This window comes from Pleurodeles waltl, chromosome 5 (genome assembly GCF_031143425.1).
Source record: "Pleurodeles waltl isolate 20211129_DDA chromosome 5, aPleWal1.hap1.20221129, whole genome shotgun sequence".
Taxonomy (NCBI): Eukaryota; Metazoa; Chordata; class Amphibia; order Caudata; family Salamandridae; genus Pleurodeles; species Pleurodeles waltl.
The window spans coordinates 762,479,699-762,506,458 of record NC_090444.1 but is presented as its reverse complement, the minus strand read 5'-3'; positions in this window follow the sequence as shown (position 1 = coordinate 762,506,458).

Sequence of the window (26,760 nt, the reverse complement as noted above, 5' to 3'; positions counted from 1 at the left end):
GGGATTATGCTATCTTAATGGCCTGTTTACAGCCCCAAATGCAGGTGTGACCACTTTGCATAATCTATTTGTGTCCAGGTTATGTGTGTGTCTAGATTATCAGATATTATGCATTCCAGGCCCTTATTAATGTAGATTTTGAGGTATTTTAAGTGTTCCGGTTTCCAATTAAATTGGTAACCTCGACATCGGAAGTGCCTAGCTTTTGACACAGTTAGAGTGAGAACCTGAAAACTGATAGAAAACTGATAGAATTCTGTGAAATTGGACATGAGGGCTGAGAGGGAGCAAACAGATCAGTCAGTGTAAGTAGTTTATCATCTGGGTATAGTAATAATTTTGAAGGCCTTTCGGTTTGGGGACTTCTGTACTGCAGTGGATTATTAGCAAGCAGCTGTTGCTAATGGATCCAGGACAAGCAGGGACATACAACACCTGTCATGTCCTTCTTTAAATCAGAAAGGAGTCTGACAGAAAACCTTCAAAGTTTACCTGGGCGTTGGGGGCAATATAAAGTCAGCTGCCTTCAGCCACAAAGTTGTAACCTAGCACTTGTTTCGGAGAGTACTGGACATACAGGCCCTCATTGTGACATTGGCAGTAAATCCCGCTTACCGCCGCGGTCACGGCTGCCAACATACCGTCACGGAGGCAAACATCTGTTTGCCATATTATGACACACACAGAGCAAACCGACAGAAGGTGCCTGCAAGAGCAGGGAAGTGACTCTGTCACTCCACAGGAGATTTCCTTGGTTCTCCTGGTGCAGGGTGAAGACAGGGAGTCCTCAGAGCATACACACCTTGGAAACGGTTGCAGTTGCTGGCTGGGACTGAAATTGCAGGTCACAGGAGTCATCCTGGATACATTGTTGCAGTTACAGCGGTTCCTGGAGCAGTCTGCGGTTGATACAATGGTCAGAAGCTGAAGCAGAGGATGCAAAGGATTCCTGGAGGAGTCTTGCAAGTTGAATCTAAAGAGACACCCACAGGAGAGAGCCTAAATAGCCCTGAGAGGGGGATTGGCTATCTACCCAGGTATGCACCTATCAGGAGGGCTCTCTGACATCACCAGCTGGCACTAGCCACTCAGAGATCTCCAGAGCTTCCCTACACCTTGGAAAACAAGATGGCTAATGCCAGGGACACACTGTAGGAGCTCTGGGCACCACCCCTGGGGTGTGATGGGCAGGGTAGTGGTCACTCCCCTTTCCTTTGTCCAGTTTCACACCAGAGCAGGGGCTGGGGGGTCCCTGAACCGGTGTAGACTGGTTTGTGCAAGGAGGGCACCATCTAGGTCCTTCAAAGCATTTCCAGAGACTCTGGGAGGCTACCCCTTCCAAGCCTGTAACACCTATTTCCAAAGAGAGAAGGTGTAAGTTCCTCCTTCCTTAGGGAATGCATTGTTCTGCTTTCCTGGGGCTGAGCTGCTCAGATCCTAGGAGGGCAGAAACCTGTCTGTGAGGTGGCAGCAGCTGTAGCTGCAGTGCGAGCTGCAGAGAGCTGGTTTGGTAGTACTGAGGGTCCTTTGTGGAGCCCTGGGTATGCATGGGATTGCCCCCCAATACCAGATTTGGAATGGGGGTACAATTCCATGATCTCAGACATCTCACATGGCCGTAGTTGGAGTTACCATTGTGAAGCTACATATAGGTATTGATCTATATGTAGTGCACACGTGTAATGGTATCCCTGCACTCACGAAGTCCAGGGAATTGGCCCTGGACAGTGTGTGGGTACCTTTGCTAGTGCAAGGGTGCCCTCACACTTAGTAACTTTGCACCTAGCCTTCAGTAAATGAAAGTTAGATTTATAGGTGACTTATCAGTTACTTGGGCACTATTTCACTCAGGTTGCAGTGGCAGTCCTGAAGAAAGATTTGTCTGAGCACCTTATGGGTGGCAAAAGAAATACTGCAGCCCATAAGGATCTCCTCTAACCCCAATGCCCTGGGTGCCTAGGTACCACATACTAGGGGGTCCAGTGTGCCAATTGGAGTTGGAATATGAAGTCAGTAAACTATAGTGACTAATTTGGAAGTGGAGAGAGCATAAGCACTGGAGTTCTGGTCAGCAGAACTTCAGTGACACAGTTAAGCACTACTGACAACACACACATAGGCCACAAACTATGAGCACTGGGGTCCTGCCTAGCAGGAGCCCAGTGAGACAGGCAAAACACCCTGACAAATAGGGTTTTAACTATGAGCACTGGGGTCCTGGCTAGCAGGATCCCAGTGAGACAGTAAAAACACACTGACACACACTCACAAAACAGGCCAAAAGTGGGGGTAACCATGCTAGAAAGAGGCTACTTTCTTACAATACCGTTACGCTAACAAAACAACGCCCTACACATTATGACCCACAAATCACCACAGTGGACATTCAACGGCGGTAAACCATTGGCGGTACACACTGGTGTCGTCATAATGGCCACCCAAATACAAAACAACACAACATTGGCCAATACCAAAAACACACACCTGACACTAATACACACACCACACCCACCCACCAACCGCACTATAAAACACACACCCACATTACCCATTACCCTTTGCTAACTTGAAAAGACTGCAATAGCTAGCCACGCAAATCACAGAGACAACTACACACACACCACAACCACCCATTTATCCGTCACGCACCCCACGCCCCACACCCCACCACATTACTCAACACCTTCTGTACAATACACACCACACAACACCCATGTCCCAACAAAGCGACTCCTGTTTCACTGATGAGGAGTTGCGGGTCATGGTTGAGGAAATAGTCTGGGTAGAGCCACAGCTGTTTGGAGAACAGATCCAGCATACCTCCATTGCCAGGAAGATTGAGCTATGGCGGAGAATCGTGGACCAGGTGAACGCCGTGGGACAGCATCCACAAACAAGGGACAACATTAGGAAGAGGTGGAATGATCTACGGGAAAGGTACGTTCCATTGCAGCAAGGCACCAGCTCGCTATCCAGAGGACTGCTGCTGGACCACCACCTCCTCCCCTACAGCTGACAGAATGGGAGGAGCAAGTCTTGGCAATCCTGCATCCTGAGGGACTCACTGTAGGTGCTGGAGGATTTGACACTGGTGAGTCAATATTTAATACCTATCCCCTCAATCCTGCATGCCACTACCACCCCTCGCCCTGACACCCATCACTCCACTCCATCCCACACAGTGCACCACCACAATTAAATAATCTAAATCCCAAGCCCTGCATGCTATAACCACTGCATGCACATCCCTCCCAGCCCTACATGTATACCCACCACCAATACATGCACAGCATTGAGAACTAACAATCCCACAAGAAATCACCATATACAAACAAAGATGGCAGGGCAACAGAAACTATATTGGGGAAGCTAGGGATGCATAATATGTCACAAATGCAGCCTAATACACCACTTACATCCCCACAGGAGCCCCAGTCAGTCTCTGCGACGAAGAGGTTCCACGGCTACCCAGTGCCCGTCCAGAAGATGCACCCGGTGATGACAGCAACTCTAGACTTCTGGATTTGGATGAACTCCCTGGTCCATCAGGGACCACTGGTCAGTCGGCTACCACAGCCCACACCCAGTCCACCACAGAACCTCCCCCTTCTGTATCCAACACCATATCAACCACCCAACATCCCCAGACCTCTGTCCCCAGGACACGTCAATCTGCAGTGTGCCCACCTGCACAGGGATCCTAGTCCACACCTCACAGGCAAGACACTGAGGGTCCTTGGGTCAGTGGCAGTGGGCACACCGTTCAGGGGACACAGGCACAGGGGGCCAGGGACACTCGGAGACAGCTGTTCACCAGAGGTAGGACAGGCCCAAGGAACCGACCGCCCAGGAGGCACTCACTAATGTCCTGTGGGCTTACCAACAATCCAAGGACAAGATGGGTCAGGTGATAGAAACCATGCAGGAGAACCAGAGGCTGCAGGAGGAACACCACAGGGAGATCAAGAAAGAATTCCAGGCCCTGAACATCACCATGGTCTCCATAGCAGGGGTGCTGGGTGATATGGCCAACATCATGAGGACTACACATTACACCAGGGGGCCCCTTCCACTAGCCAGTCAACTGATCAGCCCTCCACATCTGCTGCAGCTAGTGGACTGGAAGCCCTGCCACAGGACCCACAGGCCACCAGCACCGCCCCCCCTGCAGAAGGTGAACCACCCCACAAACGGTACCTGTGACCCAGACAGACACCATAGACACTTGCCAAGACTAAGACCACCACCAGGAAATGAGCCCCTCCTGAATGCCCCCCATGCGTTCCACTGTGTCACCTTGTCCACTTTGAACTGCTATTGCTCCCCTTCCAATGGCTTCTTGGACACTGGACCTGTGCTACAAACAGACTGGACCACTACACTGGACTTTCCTCTACCATCACCCCATTCCATTGCACTATTCCTTCATAATTTTCACTTCAATAAACACCCTTGAACACAACTGGAGTAATAGTGCTTTATCTGACAGAAATGTGCAATGTGTTGAACTGTACTATCCTGTGCAATTGTCCAGAACTTTGTGATTCCATCCAACAAATGGCCTGTAGCAGTTTGTAGTCATTACATCAGTACACAATTGTAACCACACCAACATCTGCAAAAACGGAAAGCAAAGGTGACAGTCAGTTGGGATGCTAAGGAAGTGACTGTCATCATCCTACAGCCAGTCAGTTCTACTGTCTTACCTGTGTGTCATTTTAAGCACTGCCGTATAACTGATATCCTGTTGTCCACATCCTCATCTTCTTCCTCCTCCTCCTTCGTCCTCAGGGTCCACTGCTGCCACAGGAGCATTTTCACCCTTCTCCTCCTGCAGATAGGGCACATGTCGTCTGATGGCCAGGTTGTGCAATGTGCAGCATACAGCAACTATCTGGCAGACCTTCTCAGGGGAGTAGCAGAGGGATCCACCTGTCAGATGGAGGCACCTGAACCTGGCCTTCAGGAGACCGAGGGTCCTGTCATTAATCCTCCTGGTACGCCCATGAGCATCATTGTATCTAATCTCAGCCCCTGTCCTCGGATTCCTTAGAGGGGTCTAGAGCCAGGACAGGTTTGGGTAGCCAGAGTCACCTGTAAGAAGTGAGGGACAAACATTAGCCTTGCACAATGGCATGGGGGATGACACCTGAAGGCCTACACTGACATACTTTGGGTGGGGACTCAGGCTCACCTATAAGCCACACTCTCCGCCTCTGTAGTTGTGCCATCAGTTGTGGGATGCTGCAATTCCTCAGGACGAAGGTGTCATACACTGACCCAGGATACTTGGCAGTGACGTGGGAGATGTACTGGTCAGCAAGGCACACCATCTGGACATTGAGTGAGTGGAAACACTTCCTATTCCTGAACACCTGTTCATTGGCCCGGGGGTGAGGACAAATCCTATATGTGTTCCCTCAATGGCCCCAATAACATTTGGAATATGTCCCATTGAATAGAATCCAGCCTTCACAGTAGCCACATCTTCTACCTGGGGGAAAGCGATGTAGCTGCCCATTTGTTTGAGGAAGGCAGTCAAAACCCTTGCCAGCACTATTGAGAACATTGGCTGTGACAGTTCTGCCACAAAGCCCACTGTCGCTTGGAAAGAGCCTCTTGCCAGGAAATGGAGCACTGATAGGACCTGCACAAGAGGGGGTCCCAGTGGGATGACCGATATCAGATATCAGATCATGTTCCAATTGAGCACACAGCTCTGTGATTGTGGCTCTGTCCAGTCTATAGGTGAGTATTATGTGCCTGCCCTCCAGTGTAGCCAAGAACACAAGGGGTCTGTATACTGGGGCCTAAGGGACAGTAGAGTGAGAAGGGAGTGACAACATGAAAAATGGATCCACCACTTCAGTGTACATAGAGCGTGTATGTATCTGGTTACTGTAAATGGCTATGTATGTACAATCTACATCAATGACACAGTTTTTATTCTAAAATTGTGTACCAGCACTATAACATAGCAACCACCTGTCCTGTATGTAGGGACAGGTGGAAGTTGGGCATCCTGGCAGAAGGCGGTGTGCACCGCTGTGCAATTCCTCATTGGCTAACATGGGTCTCTATGGAATACAGTATCCAATGAGGTTCACCTCCGGCGGTGACGGTGTACACCGCCTTGGGCGTGACCTCCATTTTCTGACTATAACCTCACTTGCCATGGCCCGTGCGACAGGGGAAAGGGCCCCTGCCTTCACTTCGGAGGAGTTAGAGCGCCTGGTGGATGGGGTCCTAGCCCTGTATGGACAGCTGTATGGACCTCCAGACCAACAGCTGAGTACACCATGGGGACGTTGCATGTGACAAGACTGCATGGAGAGATGTGTGTGTGCTGTCAGTGTATCATTTGGGTGGGGGTATGGCTGGTGGTAGTGTACATGCAGGGCTCCGGGTGATGTGTGTGCCATTTGAAGGGCAAATGATGTCTGACAACACTGACTCTGAAACCTCCTCCGGTGGGAGCACCCTGGTGGTGGCTAACACCTCTGGAACCACCCCAGCTACAGGTACAGCCGCCACTCCCTGTACCAGCACCTTCTGTCCCAGTAGTCCCCCACTGAGTTGCCCCTGCCCTTTCTACCAGGAGCGTAGGCATCTTCTTCGCCGTAGGCACCTCAGGCCCTGCCCCAATGAGCCCTGCTGCCCTCAGTGAGGAGGCTATTGACCTCCTGAGACCCACCTCTGTATGGCAGTCAACCACAGTGAATGCCATAAGAGGTTGGCATCCCAGATGCAGCAATGCAATGCCTTCCTGGAGGACATTCATGGTGGCTTGGAGGCCCTACAGAGATCGTTTCAGGCTCTGGCCTTGACTCTGATGGCAGCCAGTGTCCCTGGTCCTACCGTCCCCCCTCCAACTCCTCAACCCTAACCCATCCCATGCACACATACAGGCAAGTATGCACATAAAACATCACACAAGAGTGGCACAGACAAACACAGGCACCACATTTCAAGCCACAAACACTCACACAAGCAACAAACAGATGCACACTTAACAACATCGACTGCCTCATCTGTCTCCCCCTCCTCCTTCTCCCTCACAGTCACATCTGCACTCACACCTGCATGCACTGCATCAACAGTCCCAGACCCTTCCACCTGTACACCCTTGCCCACAGACACAAGAGCAGACCTGCAGACATGCACCCCACACACCACATGAGCAGTCACCACCGCCACCACCATCACCACCTCATGTAGCACTCCCACCTCAGTTGCAGACACCACCACAACATCCAGCCACACGTTCTGTTTGTCCTCTCCCACCCTGTCTGCCCCCTCCAAAGAAGACACAAACACTCGCCCTCAGACCCCCAACAGCCATCCACCTCACACACGCACACTGTCCATGCACCTGCACCCAAGTCCAGCCTACCTACTCTCCTTCTACCACTCCCTCTGCCTCCACTCCCATCCCTCCTCCCACATCCTACTCCAAAGTCCCTAAGAAGGTTTTCCTTGCCCATCTTGACCTCTTCCCTACTCCTAAACCCCATTCTGCCCGTAAGTGCAAGGTCCCAACCACCCAGCCCAGCACCTCAGCCAACCAGTCTGCCACTGCTCCCACCCAAAAATCTGCTGCTAGCACTAAGGGGCCCCTGAGTGGGACAGCAGCCACTCCCAACAAGGACACACCTCCATCTCAAAAACAGAGGTCTAGGGTGGCAAAACCTAAGAGACAGAGGACAGGGTCAGTGAAGGCACCTCCTAAACCTGGAGGCAAGGACACAAGTCACATGACAAAGGCCAAAGAGGACCCTCACGGGAATGAACACAAGGATCCCCATCCACCACCTGAGGGCAAAGATCCCCCTCCACCACCAGAGGGCATGTAGCCCCCCTCCAGAGACTGTGACCTAATGCTCCCCTCCAGGGAGAGTGGGCAACAAGCCCCCTCTAGATTCAGTGGACATGATACCCAGTCCAGAGACTGTGGCCTAAGCTTACCCTCCAGGGACAGTGGGCAAGGAGACCCCTCCAGAACCAGTGGGCAAGGAGCCCCCTCAGGAACTAGTGGGCATGATACCCATATTAGAAACTGTGGCCTCAGACTCCCCTCCAGGGACAGTGGGCAAGGAGTCCCCTCCAGAACCAGTGGGCAAGGAGCTCCCTCCAGAGCCAGTGGGCATGATACCCACTCCAGCTGAGGTTCCCCCCACCCCCTTACCCTTGAGGTGCCTGCCCATTCCCAACATGATGCCACTGAACAGTGGAGTCCAGATATGGCAGGAGTCAAGTTGGGGCTTGAACGATGCCATGTGGCCCTTTAGTACTGTTGACTGGCCATTGGCCCAATCTGTTTATTGACGTGTATATAGTTATTTATTAATTAATTATGGTGGCTGTTGGCAGCAAATTACATTGGTTCTATTACAGGTGTGTGTCCTTGCCTTCTTTGCTCCTGGCTAATGTAACTGACAATGCACTGTGCAGCTGGTTGTGTGTGTGTGTGTATGGTGTGTGCTGTGTGTGTGTGTGTGTCACTCTCCTTTTCCCCCCTCCCTCCCTCCCTCCCTTCTGTGCTAGGTGACTGTACTCACCGTCATCGTCTTCATCGGCGTTGGTGCTCCAGGATGGCCATGGCATGGTAGAGCATTGGGAAGACTTGGATTTCAGGTTTCATGGCGGCCGTGGAGTCCTCTGTGTCCTTGAAGGTGAGTCTTTCCTTTTCTGTAATGTTTCTGCCAGGCTTTTGATGGCGTTGCTAACACCCCGGAAATCCTGGCGGTTTGCTATGTCATAATATGGTGGGTGGTGCCTTGACTTCTGCCTGGCTGTAGGTGGCAACCACCGTGGTCAGTGGTATTAATGCCGTGGTGGTTGGTGTGGTACATTAGCTGTCTATGGGTGGTTTCACCGCCATGGTCATAATTTGTCCGTAATTACCGCCACCTTAACAGTGGCGGTCAGTACACAGCCAATGTCATAACGAGGGCCATAATCCCTTATATAAGTCAGGTTGTCTCAAATGAGTGTGTGAGGTTCTATCTGGTAAAATGTCCACATATTTGGAAAGTATGAGTTTATGAATTACTTTTTTATGGTGGGAGGTCAGTTTTCTGGTGAGAATATTAATGTTCACATTGAGGAGATGTATTGGCCGATAATTATCACACTGCAACAAGTCTTTGCAGGATTTCAGCAAGACTTCAATCAGGGCTCTTTTAAAGAGGGGTGACAGTATTCCAGACGGTTTCTCCTTTTGAAGGCTTCATAAAGGAGGACTACCATCTCTACTTTGTCTACCTTTTGGTCTCACCCCAGCGCTTTGTTATACAGGAGATTAGGTATGACCTGGGCAATATTGTCTTTGGCGAGCTCCCCAAAGTGTTGGGGGGGGAAGGCAATGCTGGCAAAAAATCTGACCTCTCAGTCCCTCTTCCGCATTAGCTCTATGCTATACAGGATCCGGGTAGTAGTGTGCAAATGTTGTTGCTATTGCTTATTTATCACAAATCAGGCAGCCTGCATCGTCTCGTATCACAGGTATGGCCACTGTTGCCTCAAGCTGGCCATGTTGGGCGCTAATAGGTGTCCTTTTTTTTACCCCCTTTTCATAGTAGAAGTCTTTAGGCCTATGTAGCATATATTGAGCATGGTTAATAAATAGGTCATTCAGGCCCATTTTTGCTATTACTAATTTACATCAGGTTGTGATTGTTGGGCTCCATTATATTCTCAGATTAGGGATTTACTGTAATGTCTGACCTGTTGTTACGCCTTTATTTTATTAGCATATGTGAAGTCTTGCATGACTTGTCAGCTTATGGTGGCTCTGGTTGCTGCCCACAGAACCTGGGGGGAGGTCACTGATCCTTTGTTGTCTGTTAGGTAGTCCGTATGGTGTGATTTCAGGTTTGACTTTCAGTAGACATTTCAGAGCATGAGCTGTTGAGGTGCCTCTATTTCTTCCCAGGCAGCATTAAGGTTCCAATCTGCTGTCAGTGTAACAGGTGAGTGGCCTGATAAAGACGCTTCTGCTACTGTCCAGTATTAGAGGTGTCAAATTCTGTGATATCAGAAAGAAATCCAGTCTCAACTGACAGCTATTCACAGCTGTAAAAACAGAAGAACTCTTGTTCTAGAGGATGTAGGACATATCATATATATATATATACATATATATGGTCTTCCATCACCTCCCTCATTAGAGACCTGTCTCCAATATTAACTGCATCTAGGGGGATTGTATCATCCAACAACACCTCTAGGGCTAGATTCCAGTCTTCCTCCAGAGTTATTTGGATTGTGCCAAGTTCAGATATAACTGTGCTGAGATGAAGGAAGACAGTCATCTTTGTTCTGTTTAGGGCATATGTGGTCACAAGACTAACCATTCTTGAGCCCACTCTCAGCTTAGTGAGTACATACCTCCCTTTGTCATCGTCCATGTCTCCTTACAATTAGTACTCTGCATTTCTTTGAGCTGGTTTGGGACAATTGGGTGTTTGGGGGCTGAATGTGGAGCTCTGCAGCTGAAGAAGATTCTCCCAACCCAGGTTTTCTTGAGTTTCTCCATTTAGGTGCTGGTAAAGTGCTTCTCTGAGAGAGGGGTGATTTCTAAACATGTAAAGGCTACAGTTGTCAGTATTTTCTTTCATTAACTGGTGAGACTATTCAATTTCAGAGATAGTATATTCAGAGGTTTTGTCATTACCACTGTTATGCAGGGAAGTGGGGATTTCTTTGGGTCTAGTGTGTGCCTGGAAGTTCACCCAAAACAAAGTTAGTGTTGTGTGTGGTCAAGAAGGATGTAGGAAACAGGAACAAAAGGATGTGGTGGTGAAAGCGAGGTAAAAAAAGGTTGACATTGGTAAGTTGTGAGGGATAATTGTAAGGGTAGTGCAGTCAAAATGTCAACCTAGCAACATGTGGCGCACAGGGTTGTTCCACTAAAAAACAACTTTTAGCGGTGCGTTCTACTACTCATTTCTTTCCCACAGCCTGTCCTGGTTGCACTCCAGCTTCTGCAAATGTCAGCTGTGCCGGTTAAGGGCATGCACTCATGGAAGCTTAAGGAGGATATAGAATATAATGAGCAGGGGGAATGCAGGAAAAAAGAGAGGAGGATGGGAAAGAAAAATGAAAAGGGGAAGAGGCGTGGGAGAAGAGAGGGGTGAGAGTGAGAAGGAAGAGAAGGTTTGCAGAGGGAAAAGAATACCAAAAGGATACCACTGCAGAGTTCTGATGTAGTGCATGGTTAGGTTTTTGGATCGCAGTATTGGTCTTGAGAGGACAATGAGGATGTTACCTCTTTCGAAGGTGTTACATTCAGTGGTGATCTGGACTCTGTAGTTGTCATGCATACGTTCTTCCATAGTTCTGATCTCCCTGGCTCTTTCTGCTTGTTTTTTAAAGAGCTGATCGTGTAATCTGCTGGTTCAGTGGAAAGCTCTGTTGCTGAGAGTTGGAGGGCTTTTGACTCTATGAGAAGATGGTGCAGTGTCCATGTTTCACTTTTCTATATATTCAAGGAATTGTGCAAATTTACCAGAGTTGAAGAAGTCATCTAAATTGCCATTCTCATGATCCACATCACAGCAGGTTCAAGAAGGCCATATTAAATGTACAAATTCTGGTATTTTGATTGCAATGCTAGAAAGGATGTTTGCTTGGTTTTTAAGTCAGCTGAAAAGTCTGCGACTTCCTGAATAGTTTGGCCCTCTAAGTCATATAGTCCATGTTTGTGTGCCACCGGGAGTACTTGTTGAGTCTGTGGCATAAGAAATAGTCACATTTTTGTCATGTATATTCCAAATTACCGGAGGGGGGTGTTGAAAATGTATTCCATGTACTCTCTGAAAATGTATTGGTGATGAAAAGGTCAGGCCCATGAGACGACGGAGAAGTTCAGTAAGGAAACCCTGCACATAAACTTTGTTCCAGTATTTCATGGGGTCTTGTGGAAGGGAACCTTTTTAGTCATACTTGATCTTCTAAATCTTTCACCTTCCCGTTAAGATGTCAAATGTAGCAACCTTGAGTCTATTCTATCAAGCTGGCCCTCCAAAGTGGCAACTCAATGTTCCAGCTTCTCTTGCTACTCTAATATGGAATGATTCCACATCTGCCTGTATAATTTTGATATCAATCACTTGTCAGTAATGATGACGTCCGAGGACCCCACTTGGGTCCCTACTTCAGTGATTTCTTTAAGTATGGCCTTTAAAGAAGCCTTTGATGGTGCAGAAGATGAGGGCAATGTTTTGGACCACCTCCCACTACCTCCATGATTAAGTTGTCTGGGGGTATTAACAGTTGCCATAGCAGAATTTGTGTGTGATGGATATTATGGCCCTTATTACAGCCCTGGAGGTCAGTGTCATAGCGGCGGTAACACCGCCAACAGGCTGGCGGTAAAAGAAATGGGATCACGACCACTGCGGAAACCACCAACATAGACAGTCACTTTAGCACTCCAACCACCACGGGGGTAGCAACAAACACCGCGACGGTCACTGGCAACAGACAGGCGGAAGACAATGTACTGCCCACCGTATTACAAGGCACCAATCCACCAGCTTTTCCAGGGCGGTACTAACGCCATCAAAAGCATGGTGGAAACTGAACAACGAAGGGGAACCACTCACCTCTCGACACTCCACGAAGAACCAGGACGCCATTGAGCCCGAATTGTAGATCGTCCCCATGTTGGTGTATCTACTAATACACCACGAAGTAGAAAGAAGGCGACAGTGGCGACAATGGTGAGTACTGCACCTAGTACACAGGGGAGGGGAGGAGGGAAAAGAGAGTGACACACACACACACAGCAAGCAACACCCTCACCCACAACAACATACACACATCCAACAACAATACAGATACACCCCGTCACCCCCTGGAAGAACGCAAGGAAAAAAGGAAATTAGTCTAACCAGTGTCATAATAGAACGTTCAGATATATCAAGAGAAAAGCAAATAATCAGTAAATACAAATATTTACATTATGTACACAAGGCCGTACACTGTCCCTTGTAAATGTCCCTTGTAAATGTTCCAAAAAGCATGGGCGAAGCCCACATATGACACCTGCCTCAAAACGAAGAGAACACTGCAGGGGCATCAGGTCGAAAAAACACAGGCACCTCAGGAGGAATGGGAGGGGGGCACCTCAGCCAGAAGATGATACGACGCCACTGCTCCTCGTGGGGGCTCCATGCCCACTGCTTGGTCCTGAGGAGTGCAAAGCCACACTCTCTCAAGTCACTTAAGTCTCTCAAGTGGGTGGTTTGCCCACTGCTTGCTCCTGGGGAGAGCAAAGCCACAGTCTCTCAAGTGGGTGGTTTGCCCACTGCTTGGTCCTGGGGAGTGCAAAGCCACAGTCTCTCAAGTCTCTCAAGTGGGTGGCTTGCCCACTGCTTGCTCCTGGGGAGTGAAAAGCCACAGTCTCTCAAGTGGGTGGTTTGCCCACTGCTTGCTCCTGGGGAGTGCAAAGCCACAGTCTCTCAAGTGGGTGACATGTTCCACTGGTTCTGGAGGGGGCTTTGTGCCCAGAGTGCTTCATCCTGCCAAGGATTGGGTGAGTGGATGCCTTTCTCCACTGGTTCTGGAGGGGGCTTTGTGCCCAGAGTGCTTCATCCTGCCAAGGATTGGGTGAGTGGATGTATCTCTCCACTGATTCTGGAGGGGGCCTTGTGCCCAGTGTGCTTCATCCTGTCAAGGATTGGGTGAGTGGATGTATCTCTCCACTGGTGCTGGACGGTGCTTTTTGCCCAGAGTGCTTCATCCTCCCAAGGATTGGGTGAGTGAATGTATCTCGCCACTGGTTCTGGAGCTGGCTTGTGCCCAGTGATGCTGCACCTGGGGAGTGGCAGTTAACATCCTCTCACCTGGGTGTCTGAGCCATGCGATGTACCTGGAACAGGTAGCATGATACTCCATGGAGGTAGAGCCACACTCCATCCTGCGGCGACTTAGTGCTGTAGGTGGTGCCTCAAGTGGCGTGTCCAGGGTCCAGGACGCCACCTCAGACTCGGACACCTGCCCACTGGTGATGCTGCTGACGTCCGACAGAGTGGTACCGGCTGGGCACGCGGCGGTGCAGATGGTGGTGCAGGTGGTGGTGGCTGCGGTGGAGATGCTGCTGGTGCTGGCCCTGGTGCAAGTGTCTGTTGTGGTGGAGGGAGTCACCATACCGTCTCCGGCAGCCTTTGATGGCTGATCCTTGGAGAGGATGCTGCAGCCTGATGTTGTGGCAGCAGCGGTGCAGGTGGCTGTGCAGGTGGCGGTGCAGGTGCTGGTCATTGCGGCGGTGGTGATTGTGGTACAGGTCGCTGGCATCCCTGACGAAATTGTGGTCACCAGCCCCTCACCAGGAGGCATTGTGCCCTGAGGTGACTTGCCCTTTGTCTTGTGGCCCTTTCCCACCTTGGCAGTCACTGCTGGGACCTTGGCACTGTACTCTCTGTGTTTGGGCGAGGCCTTGCTGGGTGGTTGGTATGACTTTCCCCTGCTGGAAGCTGGCCCCTTTTAAACCTTTGCAGGTGGCGGAATAGGGTGGTCCTTCACATCTGTAGGTGGCACACTGGTAGCTCTGACGGGTGCCCCTTTCGATCCTCCCCGGCGTGAACAGATCACAGTAGACGCCGATGTAGTGGCTGAAGTGCTGGGCTGGGATCCAGACATCCTGGCCCTAGGGGACGGACGGGGGAGTTGTAGGGAAGAGGTTAAAGTTAGCTAGGAAAAGTATTTTACACACTCTGGGACGGGAAGATGGAGGGGGTGTGGGAGTGGAGGAAGAGGTAGTGGTTGTAGGAGGCGTACGTCTGTGAAGTTTGGGAGAAGGTGCAAGGCTGGAGGCTGTTGTGAGGTGCATGGCTGTTGAGTGGGTGTGTGCCTGCGTTTGTGTACTTTGGGAGGAGGGCTCACAGACACACTGGGAGAGGACACAGGGGATGTGTGAATGGTAGAGGGGGTGGTGATTGCACGTGAGCAGTGTGTTCTGATGGGGTGCTGGTGATGGAGGCAGTGGCTGATGATGTAGTGCATGCAGGTGTCAGTGGAGATGAGACTGGGAGGGAGGTGGAGGATGTGGAGGAGGGGGACACAGTGGAGGAAGTGGATGTTGTTATGTGTGCATGGGTATGGTGCTTGTGTGAGTGCCTGTGTGATGTGTGGTGCTTATGTTTTCCTGAGCCACTTTTGTGTGTGGATGTGTGTGCATGCTGGTCTGATTGTGTGCTTGGGATAGGCTGAGGTAGAGGGGATTGGGTCTGGGTAGTGGAAGTTGGAGGGGGGAGGCTGGAGACAGGCTGGCATCAGTGCTGAGGCCAGAGCCTGCAATGCTCTCTGATGGGCCACCACGCCAGAATGAATGCCCTCCAGGCACGCATTTGTTTGCTGCAAATGCCTCTCGACACCCTGGATGGCATTCAGAATGGTTGACTGGCCAACAGTGAGGGATCTCAGGAGGTCAATAGCCTCCTCACTGAGGGCACCAGGGCTGGCTAGGGCATGGCCTGAAATGCCTGGGGCAAAGGAGATGTCCAGCCTCCTGGGAGAGCAGGCACGGGAAACACGCTGAGGGGCACCTGGGAGGGCGTTGCTGGTAGGTGGGGTGGCGGCAGTACCTATTGTTGGGATGGGCAAAGAGGTGTCCACCACCGCAAGGGAGCTTCCATCAGAGGAGGAGTCACTGTCGCTGGCATCCCCTCATTTTGTGGAGCTCCCCACGTCCTCCGTCCCACTGGTGCTTTCACCCTCCGTGGATTCACCCTACTGGGCCATGTGGGATGCAACTCCCTCCGTCGCCAGTACCTCTGCTCCTCCATCAGATGATGCTAATGCACACAAGGACAGGGTGACAAAACAAAAAGGGGGGAAAGACAGAGGACACACATGGTCAATGCCAGCAACATCACTCCCGTTGGCAGACACAACACACACAGAGCTGCCCTGTGCATTAGGCCTTGCCCAACCAGTCACTATGGTAGTCACCACCCAACGGGGTACAATGCCTAACGCCAACATATGCACACCTGACACCCACAGGACCCTGCACATCAGTAGCTGTCCAATTGTACCATTGGGGTAGGGGTGCTTCTGAGCCTGCAAACAAGGAAGGTACCCTGGCATGACTGCCCTGGCCTAGGGGCACCCACAGCCCACACCCCTACCCAGATCCCTCCTAAACCGCTCAGAGTCAGCTTTATAACACTGTACTCACCCCATTGTGGCTGCTGTGATGACCTCAAGTGCCCATTCAACTCTGGATAGGCCAACGCCAGGATGCAGAACATCAAGGGGGTCATGGTGCGACGGGCACCCCTTCCATGTTTGGAGTCCAGACCCAGCTGGGCATCCGCCGTCTTCTTGCTCCAGCGGCGCAGGTCCTCCCATCTCTTGCGGCAGTGGGTGCTCCATCTGTGATAGACCCCCAGGGGCCAGGTATCAAGTGAGTGAACAGATAGAAAATGGCGGTCACGTCTGCGGTGGTGCGTACTGTCACCGCCGGCATACATGGCCATTGGCTCCTGGAACCCATAGGACCCAATGATAACCAATGCTAAGTCTTCGACCGCCTACCCCGACGCTGCACATCGCCAGCGCAGTTACCTCATTTCCCCTTGTCCCTCCTCACAAGTCAGGCAGCCGCCATTTCAGGGGTGCACATGGCATGGCACCTAACTGCATCACAGCACATATTGGCACATACACAGACTAACTATTTCACACACAGATTTACTAACATTACTGTAGACACAGTTGTGCTACCTATGTGGTAAATGACCCTCTGCTCACCGTTCTCCTCCATAGGCGACAACTGCTTGGGCAGATGATGGGAAGGCAGCATCCTCCGGTGTAGAGACCCCTGGTGGACCTGGTGACAATGGAAGACAGACACATAGGGGGTGATTCTAACCCTGGCGGTCGGTGATAAAGCGGCGGCCAACCCGCCAACAGGCCGGCGGTCGAAAAAATGGAATTCTGACCCTGGCGGGAACCGCCAACACAGCCCGCCACATTAACACTCCGACCGCCGCGGCGGTGCAGACAAACAGCGTGGCGGTCACCGCCAACAGGTAGGCGGCAGACAATGTACCACCCACACTATCACAACTCACCAATCCGCCACCTTTTCCGGGGCGGGAGCCCCGCCGATAAAAACACGGCGGAAACAGACTACGAACGGGAAAAACGCGCACCAAAACACACTCCACGAGGCAGGAGGACAGCATGGAACCCGAATTAAACATCCTACCTGCTCTCGTCTACCTTCTCATCTACCACGAGTACGAACTTCGGCGCAGACGACAACGGTGAGTACTGCACCTACGACACACGGGAGGGGGGAGGAGGGAAGCTTACGGCACACACATATGCAACCCCCCCCCAAACTATGTACACACTAATGCAGAGCAACAATGCACAGTGACACCACCCAAACCCCCCTTAAGAATGCAAAGACAGAAATAAATTGGGACGAAAAATGTATATAAAAAATAGACTCTGATATGGAGCGGTCAACTACGCAAAATATCCATAACAAAATGATACTATATGCACTGCCATGGAGAACCGAGGCAATTAGTCCTGTACATGAAAGTTAAATGGAACAGTCCGTGGGCTACAGTGTAGCGACACAAGGGCAAAGCCCACACAGGAGACCTGAGTCCTTTGGAGAGAACACTGCAGGGGCATCTGATGAAAAAATTACAGGCACCTCGGGGAAGGGAAGGGGGAGGCACCACAGCCACATGAGTCCACGACGCCAGATCCACGAAGGGGCCACCATGCCCATTGATGTATCCTGGGGAGTGCAAAGCCACAGTCACTCAAGTCTCTACAGTGGGTGGGTTGCCCACTTCACCATCCTGGGGAGTGCAAAGCCGCAGTCTCTCAAGTCTCTACAGTGGGTGGGTTGCCCACTTCACCATCCTGGGGAGTGCAAAGCCACAGTCTCTCAAGTTTCCACAGTGGGTGGGTTGCCCACTTCACCATCCTGGGGAGTGCAAAGCCACAGTCTCTCAAGTCTCTACAGTGGGTGGGCCCAGCGGAGCGGTGCTTGAGACGGCGGGGCCCAGCGGAGCGGTGCTTGACAGGAAGGGCCCAGCGGAGCGGTGCTTGAGACGGCGGGGCCCAGCGGAGCGGTGCTTGAGAGGAAGGGCCCAGCGGAGCGGTGCTTGAGGCGGCGGGGCCCAGCGGAGCGGTGCTTGACAGGAAGGGCCCAGCGGAGCGGTGCTTGAGACAGCGGGGCCCAGCGGAGCGGTGCTTGAGAGGAAGGGCCCAGCGGAGCGGTGCTTGAGACGGCGGGGCCCAGCGGAGCGGTGCTTGAGAGGAAGGGCCCAGCGGAGCGGTGCTTGAGATGGCGGGGCCCAGCGGAGCGGTGCTTGAGACAGCGGGGCCCAGCGGAGCGGTGCTTGAGAGGAAGGGCCCAGCGGAGCGATGCTTGAGACCCTGGGCCCTGTTCAGCGGTGCCTATCTTCACGGCGGGCCCTGTTCAGCGGTGCTCTTCTGCACGGTGGGGCCCTGTTCAGCGGTGCTCTTCTCCATGGCGGGCCCTGTTCAGCGGTGCTCTTCTCCACGGCGGGGCCCTGTTCAGCGGTGCTCTTCTCCACGGCGGGCCCTGTTCAGCAGTGCACATCCAGTAGGTCAAGGGAGCCAGACCTGGCCTGGACTCCCTGCTCAGTCGCCCTCCGACCGTGATGCTTCTGGACCCTTCGGGGATGGAGTCCTGGGCCCTTTGGTGTCCTCCTTTCCAGCTGGGATGTGGCATGTGGGGCCCACCTGCTCCGCGCTCCTGCTGCCTGACTTCTCCGCCCTGCTGCCCTTACGTCTCTCAAGTTTCCACAGTGGGTGGGTTGCCCACTTCACCATCCTGGGGAGTGCAAAGCCACAGTCTCTCAAGTCTCTACAGTGGGTGGGTTGCCCACTTCACCATCCTGGGGAGTGCAAAGCCACAGTCTCTCAAGTCTCCACAGTGGGTGGGTTGCCCACTTCACCATCCTGGTGAGTGCAAAGCCACAGTCCATCTGGTGGATGACAGTGTCCACTGCTCAAGGAGGAGGCATGGTGGGCACAGTGAACCATAAACAGTGCTTGAGAGGAAGGGCCCAGCGGAGCGGTGCTTGAGACGGCGGGGCCCAGCAGAGCGGTGCTTGAGACGGCGGGGCCCAGCGGAGCGGTGCTTGACAGGAAGTGCCCAGCGGAGCGGTGCTTGAGACGGCGGGGCCCAGCGGAGCGGTGCTTGACAGGAAGGGCCCAGCGGAGCGGTGCTTGAGACGGCGGGGCCCAGCGGAGCGGTGCTTGAGAGGAAGGGCCCAGCGGAGCGGTGCTTGAGGCGGCGGGGCCCAGCGGAGCGGTGCTTGACAGGAAGGGCCCAGCGGAGCGGTGCTTGAGACAGCGGGGCCCAGCGGAGCGGTGCTTGAGAGGAAGGGCCCAGCGGAGCGGTGCTTGAGACGGCGGGGCCCAGCGGAGCGGTGCTTGAGAGGAAGGGCCCAGCGGAGCGGTGCTTGAGACGGCGGGGCCCAGCGGAGCGGTGCTTGAGACAGCGGGGCCCAGCGGAGCGGTGCTTGAGAGGAAGGGCCCAGCGGAGCGATGCTTGAGACGGCGGGGCCCAGCGGAGCGGTGCTTGAGACGGCGGGGCCCAGCAGAGCGGTGCTTGAGACGGCGGGGCCCAGCGGAACGGTGCTTGAGAGGAAGGGCCCAGCGGAGCGGTGCTTGAGACGGCGGGGCCCAGCGGAGCGGTGCTTGAGACGGCGGGGCCCAGCGGAGCGGTGCTTGAGACGGCGGGGCCCAGCGGAGCGGTGCTTAACAGGAAGGGCCCAGCGGAGCGGTGCTTGAGACGGCGGGGCCCAGCGGAGCGGTGCTTGAGACGGCGGGGCCCAGCGGAGCGGTGCTTGAGACGGCGGGGCCCAGTGGAGCGGTGCTTGACAGGAAGGGCCCAGTGAGCGGTGCTTGAGACGGCGGGGCCCAGCGGAGCGGTGCTTGAGAGGAAGGGCCCAGTGGAGCGGTGCTTGAGACGGCGGGGCCCAGCGGAGCGGTGCTTGAGACGGCGGGGCCAGCGGAGCGGTGCATGAGACGGCGGGGCCCAGCGGAGCGGTGCTCTTCTGCACGGCGGGGCCCTGTTCAGTGGTGCTCTTCTCCACGGCGGGGCCCTGTTCAGCGGTGCTCTTCTGCACGGCGGGGCCCTGTTCAGCGGTGCCTATCTTCACGGCGGGCCCTGTTCAGCGGTGCTCTTCTGCACGGTGGGGCCCTGTTCAGCGGTGCTCTTCTCCATGGCGGGCCCTGTTCAGCGGTGCTCTTCTCCACGGCGGGGCCCTGTTCAGCGGTGCTCTTCTCCACGGCGGGCCCTGTTCAGCAGTGCACATCCAGTAGGTCAAGGGAGCCAGACCTGGCCTGGACTCCCTGCTCAGTCGCCCTCCGACCGTGATGCTTCTGGACCCTTCGGGGATGGAGTCCTGGGCCCTTTGGTGTCCTCCTTTCCAGCTGGGATGTGGCATGTGGGGCCCACCTGCTCCGCGCTCCTGCTGCCTGACTTCTCCGCCCTGCTGCCCTTACGCTCCTTAGATGGGGCTCTCGGGCCCTTGCCTCCCCTAGATGATGTGGCTGGTGAAGTGGGCGAAGTTTGCTCCTTGGGGGCAGCCGTGTCAGTCCTCGCACGGCGGCCCTTGTGTTTCCTGGTCCTCTTGCCGGGGGCGGGGGCTGGATGTGTCCTTGCTGCTGATTGAGGTGTCACTGCTGGCAAAGGGTGGACTCCAGAACCCATGCACAACAGTGACACCCGAAGCTGGGCTGGTGGTGGCTGTGGTGCTCTTGGGACTCTTTGCAGATGGAGGGGGTAGGTCATTGGAGGGAAAGAGGTCAAGATTAGCTAGGAAAAGTTTTTTAGGGCCAAGGTAAAGGGTAGGAGAAGTGGTGATGGGAGTGGAGAAAGAGGATGTGGTTGTAGGAGAGTCAGGTGTGCTGTCATTGGGTGAAGGTGCTGGTGCTGTAGGCTGTCGTGAGGTGGATGGCTGTTGGGTGGGTGGCTGCCTGCGTTTGTGTGTCTTGGAAGAGGGGGTGACAGACACAGTGGGAGAGGACACAGGGGACGTGTAAATGGCAGTGGGGGTGGTGACTTCACGCGTGCGGACTGTACAGGAGGGTGTGGTGGTGATGGAAGCACTGGCTGATGTTGGTGTGCATGCAGGTGTGAGTGTAGACGTCACAGGGAGGCAGGAGGGAGACGAGGAGGAGGGGGACACAAGGGTGGCAGTGACTGTTGGAATGTCTGCATCTGGGTGTTGCTTGGGTGAGTGTTTGTGGGATCTGTGGTGCTTGTGTCTGGATGAGCTGCCCTTGGGTGTTGAGGTGTGTGCAGGCTGGTCAGATGGTGTGGATGGGATAGGCTGAGGAACAGGAGACAGAGACAGGCTGGAGGCAGTCAGAAGAGGGAGGCTGGAAACAGGGACAATGGCTGCCGTCAGTGCTGAGGCCAGAGCAGTGAACGATCGTTGATGGGCAGCCTGACCCGAATGAATGCCCTCCAGGTAGGCATTGCTCCGATGCACCTCCCTTTCTACCCCCTGGATGGCATTCAAAAGGGTAGTCTGCCCAACAATGAGCGTCCTCACAAGGTCAATGAGCTCCGCACTGAGGGCAGCAGGGGTGACAGGGGCAGGGGCTGAGGTGCCTGGGGCGAAGGAGACGCCCGCCTTCCTGGGCGAGCGGGCACGGAGCGTAGGCTGAGGGGCTGCAGGGAGGGCGGGGCTGGTGCACTGGGTGGCGGCTGTACCTGTAGAGGCGGGGGTCCCGGATGTTTCCGCCACCGCTAGGGAGCACCCATCCGAGGACGTGTCTGTGTCGCTGCTCTCACCACCGGTCCCCGTTGTGGTGCTCCCCTTGCCCTCCGGATCACTGGTGCCCTCGGTGTCTGTTCCTGGGCCCACCGGGGCCTTGTGACTTGCAGCTCCCTCGTGCTCCGATGCCAAATCTCCTCCGCCTGATGATGCTAATGCACACATGCACAAGAAGATGAAGAAGAAGGGGGGGGGGAGAAAAAAGAAGACCAGGTTGAGTGCATGCAATGTCAACACCGTTGGCGGAGAGGACAGACACAGGAGCCTCATGCACTAATCCGCACATTCGGGGTACACTACTCAGTACTTCTGACTAAGACAACAGGTCAAGAGAGGACAAACGCGCAGATGTGTGAGGCTGGACCATCAATAGCTGTACTTGTCACCCTACAGAGGTGGGGGCCGGGAGCACAGGGCCATGCCTAAGGGAGAGGACTACACTACAGAAAGCGCCCTGGCCTAATGTCACCCACAACCCTCCTCCCCCACCCAGACGCCTCCACTGCGCAGAAAGATAGCAGAATGTGCTGATACTCACCCCCTTGTGTCTGCTGTGATGCTCTCAAGCGCCCATCCAAATCAGGGTAGGCCACCGCCAGGATCCGGGACATCAGGGGGGTCAGGGTACGACTGGCACCCCTCCTAGGTTGGGAGGCCATCCCCAGCAGTGACTCGGGGGTCTTCCTGGTTCCGCGGCGGATGTCCTCCCACCTCTTGCGGCAGTGGGTGCCCCGTCTGACGTGGACCCCCAGGGCCCGGACTTCCTTGGCGATGGCACGCCAAATCTCGACTTTCTGATGGGCGCTGATCTATGTGACATGTACAGGGTGGGAAGGAAACATTCATCAACTTACTGCATGTTAGATGTGATTGGTCCCCCCTCCCCAACCTTGCCATATGGCACATGCTCTCATCTGTCGTGCGTTGCACTCCTCATTCGCCCCCCACCCCACCAACTTACATCCACCCCACTCCACACAGGCATCGCCCATTCCATGTGCACCCGGTGTACTTACCTGTTGGTCTGGAGGACCGTAGAGTAACGCATACTGGGGGAGGACCCCATCCACGAGCTTCTCCAACTCTTCAGACGTGAAGGCAGGGGCCCTTTCCCCAGTCGCAGCAGCCATTGTCACTTCCAGACCGAGGTCACAGCAGCACTTGCAGTATAGGTCCTCTCCTGTGGATGATCAGGTCTCGAGTGATTAGGCAGATAGAAAATGGCGGTCACGCCCGCGGCGGTGGGTACCGCGGCGGTGGGTACCGCTACCGCCGGCGCACCTCGTCATTGGCTCCTGAAACCCATAGCATTCAATGTTAACCAATGCAGCTCCGTGTAGCGGTCTTCGACCGCCTACCGCCACGGTGTGCTCCGCCAGCGCATTGACCTCACATCCCATTGTCCCACTTCACAGGTCAGGCAGCCGCCATTTCAAGGGCCCACATGGCATAATTTCTACTGCGACACACAGGCCTAGGCCTTGCATTGCCACACATACACGCCTTTCAAAACATAGATAACCGTGTGCTATGCAAGCTGTGGTGAACGTACCAGTGATTGGCTTGACTCTGTGCTCCATGTTGTCATTCCTAGGCACCGTCCGCTGGGACTTGCGAGGAGAAGGATGAATCCTCGCGTGTACCGACCGCTTGTGGACCTGTCGACAATGGAAGAACGCCACATCATACTACGATACCGACTTGACCGTGCCACTATCCATGAACTGTGTGCCCAGCTGGAGCCAGCCCTGATGTCCCCCATCCGCCAACCCACAGGAATTCCCCCTCTGGTGCAGGTTCTGTCAGTCCTCCATTTTCTTGCAAGTGGCTCATTCCAGACAACAGTGGCCATGTCATCTGGAATGTCTCAGCCTATGTTTTCCAAAGTTTTGTCTATAGTGTTGTCTGCCCTGACGAAACACATGCGGAGTTACATTATATTCCCTGAGGAGGTTGATTTGGCCACTGTGAAGGGTGATTTTTATGCCCTTGGACATATTCCCAACATCATTGGTGCCATTGGTGGGACCCATGTAGCCTTAGTCCCCCCAAAAGACGATGAGCAGGTGTACAGAAACATGAAAAGTCCAGGTGGTCTGTTTGGCTGACCAGTACATCTCCCATGTGAATGCCATGTTCCCTGGGTCAGTGCATGACGCGTATGTGATGCGTAATAGCAGCATCCCTTATGTGATGGAACAGCTACAGAGACAACGTGTGTGGCTAATAGGTGACTCTGGTTACCCCAACCTGCCTTGGCTATTGACCCCAGTGAGGAATCCCCGGACCAGGGCTGAGGAACGGTACAATGAGGCCCATGGGCGAACTAGGAGGATCATAGAAAGGACCTTTGGCCTCCTGAAGGCCAGATTTAGGTGCCTGCATATGACAGGGGGATCCCTGATGTACTCACCAAAGAAGTTGTGCCAGATCATCGTGGCCCGCTGTATGCTTCACAATCTGGCATTGCGACGTCAGGTGCCTTTCCTGCAGGAGGATGGTCCAGATGGTGGTGTTGAAGCAGCTGTGGAGCCTGCGGAGAGTGAAGAGGAGGAAGACTCAGAGGACGACACAGACAACAGGGACAGAGTTATCCAACAGTTTTTTCAGTAGCACACAGGTAAGAATCACCCACGCCATTTTACTTTTCCTGCAAGCCTCCTGCTTCTCAACTTTGTCTATGACCCCCCAGTTCTTTTAAACTGATGTTTGATTTTCCCTTCCCTTTTCAGTGCTGTATGACCCACTCCGTGACTACTGCTTGGTTAGCCCATGGACTAATGCTTATTGATCTCGGTATGTGTTCAGCACAAAGTTAACAGAACATAATTGATTGGTAATGTGTTATACATTTGTAAATAATACAGCCTGACTCCTGTTTGATTTCAGTGCATTGAGTGATTTATTTTTTGTGCTAGATAATGGTACATGATATGAACACGGTGATGGGTGGGGGTGGAGTAATGGCCATGGCAGAGTCCAGTTCTCAGTCTCACAGGTGCATTGTCCATATGCCTGTGGAAGGATGGAGCAGGGGCAGTTCAAGGTTGGACAGGGTGGCAATGTGGGACAGTGGGATGACTTCAGGGGGTGTCTTATGCTGGCGGGGGTCTTGACATCCTACTCTGTCGATTTTTTGGATCTCAGGCTCCTCTTGCGGGGTGGTTGTTCTTCAGCAGGAGGTGGGGTTCTGGTGGCCTGTCGTTGTGGTGGGGCCTCCTGTCCACTAGCGCCGGCGGAGGTGTTAGGCTGTTCCTGGCTAGTGACAGGGGCCCTGTGTGGTGCCACATGGTCCTGCAACGTGTCTTCTATCCGGTTGAGGGCCTGGACTATGCTCCCCATAGCGGTAGAGATGTTGGTGAGTTGATTGGTGAACCCCATGTAGCGTTCCTCCTGCTGTGCCTGGATCTCCTGGAACCTGGCCAGTACCGTCGCCATCGTCTCTTGGGAGTGGTGGTAGGCTGCCATGATGGTGGTGAGGGCCTCTTGGAGAGTGGGTTCCCTGGGCCTCTCCTCCCTCCCCTGTCGCACAGTAGCCCTCCGAGTTGCCCTGTTTCCCCCGGCCTCTGTCCCCTTGACGGTGTGCCCACTACCACTGCCCCCAGGTCCCTGTTGTTGTTGGGGTGGTGGGTTAGCCTGGGTGCCCTGTAGTGGCAGACACACCGCTGATTGACCTGTCCTAGAGACAGAGGCATGGGCCCGCTGGGAGGGAGCTGTGCTGTTGGTCCCAGAGGGGGTTGGGTCTGCTGTGGCCTGTGTGTGGGGAACCGACTGTCCAGAGGTCCCCGATGGTCCGGGCTGGTCATCAGGTTCCAGGTCGACAGAGCTGCTGTCATCACTGGGGGCCTCTTCCGGGGGGGGATGGACATTTCTGGACCCTCCTGGCCGGTGTGTTGGCATTCGGGTCCTGCATGGGGTAAGAGAGTATGGTTATTGTTTCTGTGTGTGCTATTGCGTGCCATTGATTGGTGCCCTTGTCCCCCAGTGCTGCCATTCCCTTGGGGGAGGTGTTGTGGGGGTGTTTTTTGGGGGGGGGTATGTGCAGTGGTCATGCTTGGGTGATGGGTGTCCATAGTTTGTGGGGGCATGCAGGGGTTGGTGTTGGGTGGGTTGTGCTGGAGAGACATTCTCAGGGAGGATGTGTGATGGGGGGTTGGGGGTGAGGGTGGTGGTGGGGGTTAGCATGCTGGGGGGGTGAAGTAGTTGAGATTGTACTTACCAGAGTCCATTCCTCCGTGTACTCCAGCGAGGCCATCAGGATGCAGGATGTTTAGTACCTCTTGCTCCCATGCTGTGAATTCGGGTGGAGTGGGTGGGGGTCCCCCGCCAGTCTTCTGCACTGCGATGTTGTGTCGCGAGACCATCGAGCGCACCTTTCCCCTTAAGTCGTTCCAGCGTTTGCGGATGTCGTCTCGATTTCTGGGATGCTGTCCCACCGCGTTGACCCTGTCCACGATCCGCTGCCATAGCTCCGCCTTCCTGGCTATAGTGGTGTGCTGCACCTGTGAGCCGAAGAGCTGCGGTTCAACTCTTATGATTTCCTCCACCATGACCCGGAGATCTTGGTCTGAAAAGCGTGGGTGCCTTTGGGGTGCCATGGGGTGGTGTGGATGAGGTGTGGGGTGGTGTATATGGTGATGAGTGTGTTGGTGTGTGGTGCTTTGTGCTTCTATGTGGTGTGTGTGATGGTGTAGTGTGCCTCTGTGTGATGTAGCTCTCTATTCTGTGATGTGTCTCTCTCTCCTTCGTCTCTGATCTTCGGTCGTAGGGGTTTGTGGGTGATGTGGGTGTGTGTTTTATAGTTGTATGGATGTGTGGGAGTGTTGTTGGTATGTGTGTCAGGTGTGTGTATTTCAAATTGCCCAATGTGGCAGTGTTTTGGAGCTGTGTGTGTATTTTGAGCGCGGCGGTGTGTACCGCCAATGGAATACCGCGGTTGAAAGACCGCCGCGTGGATTGG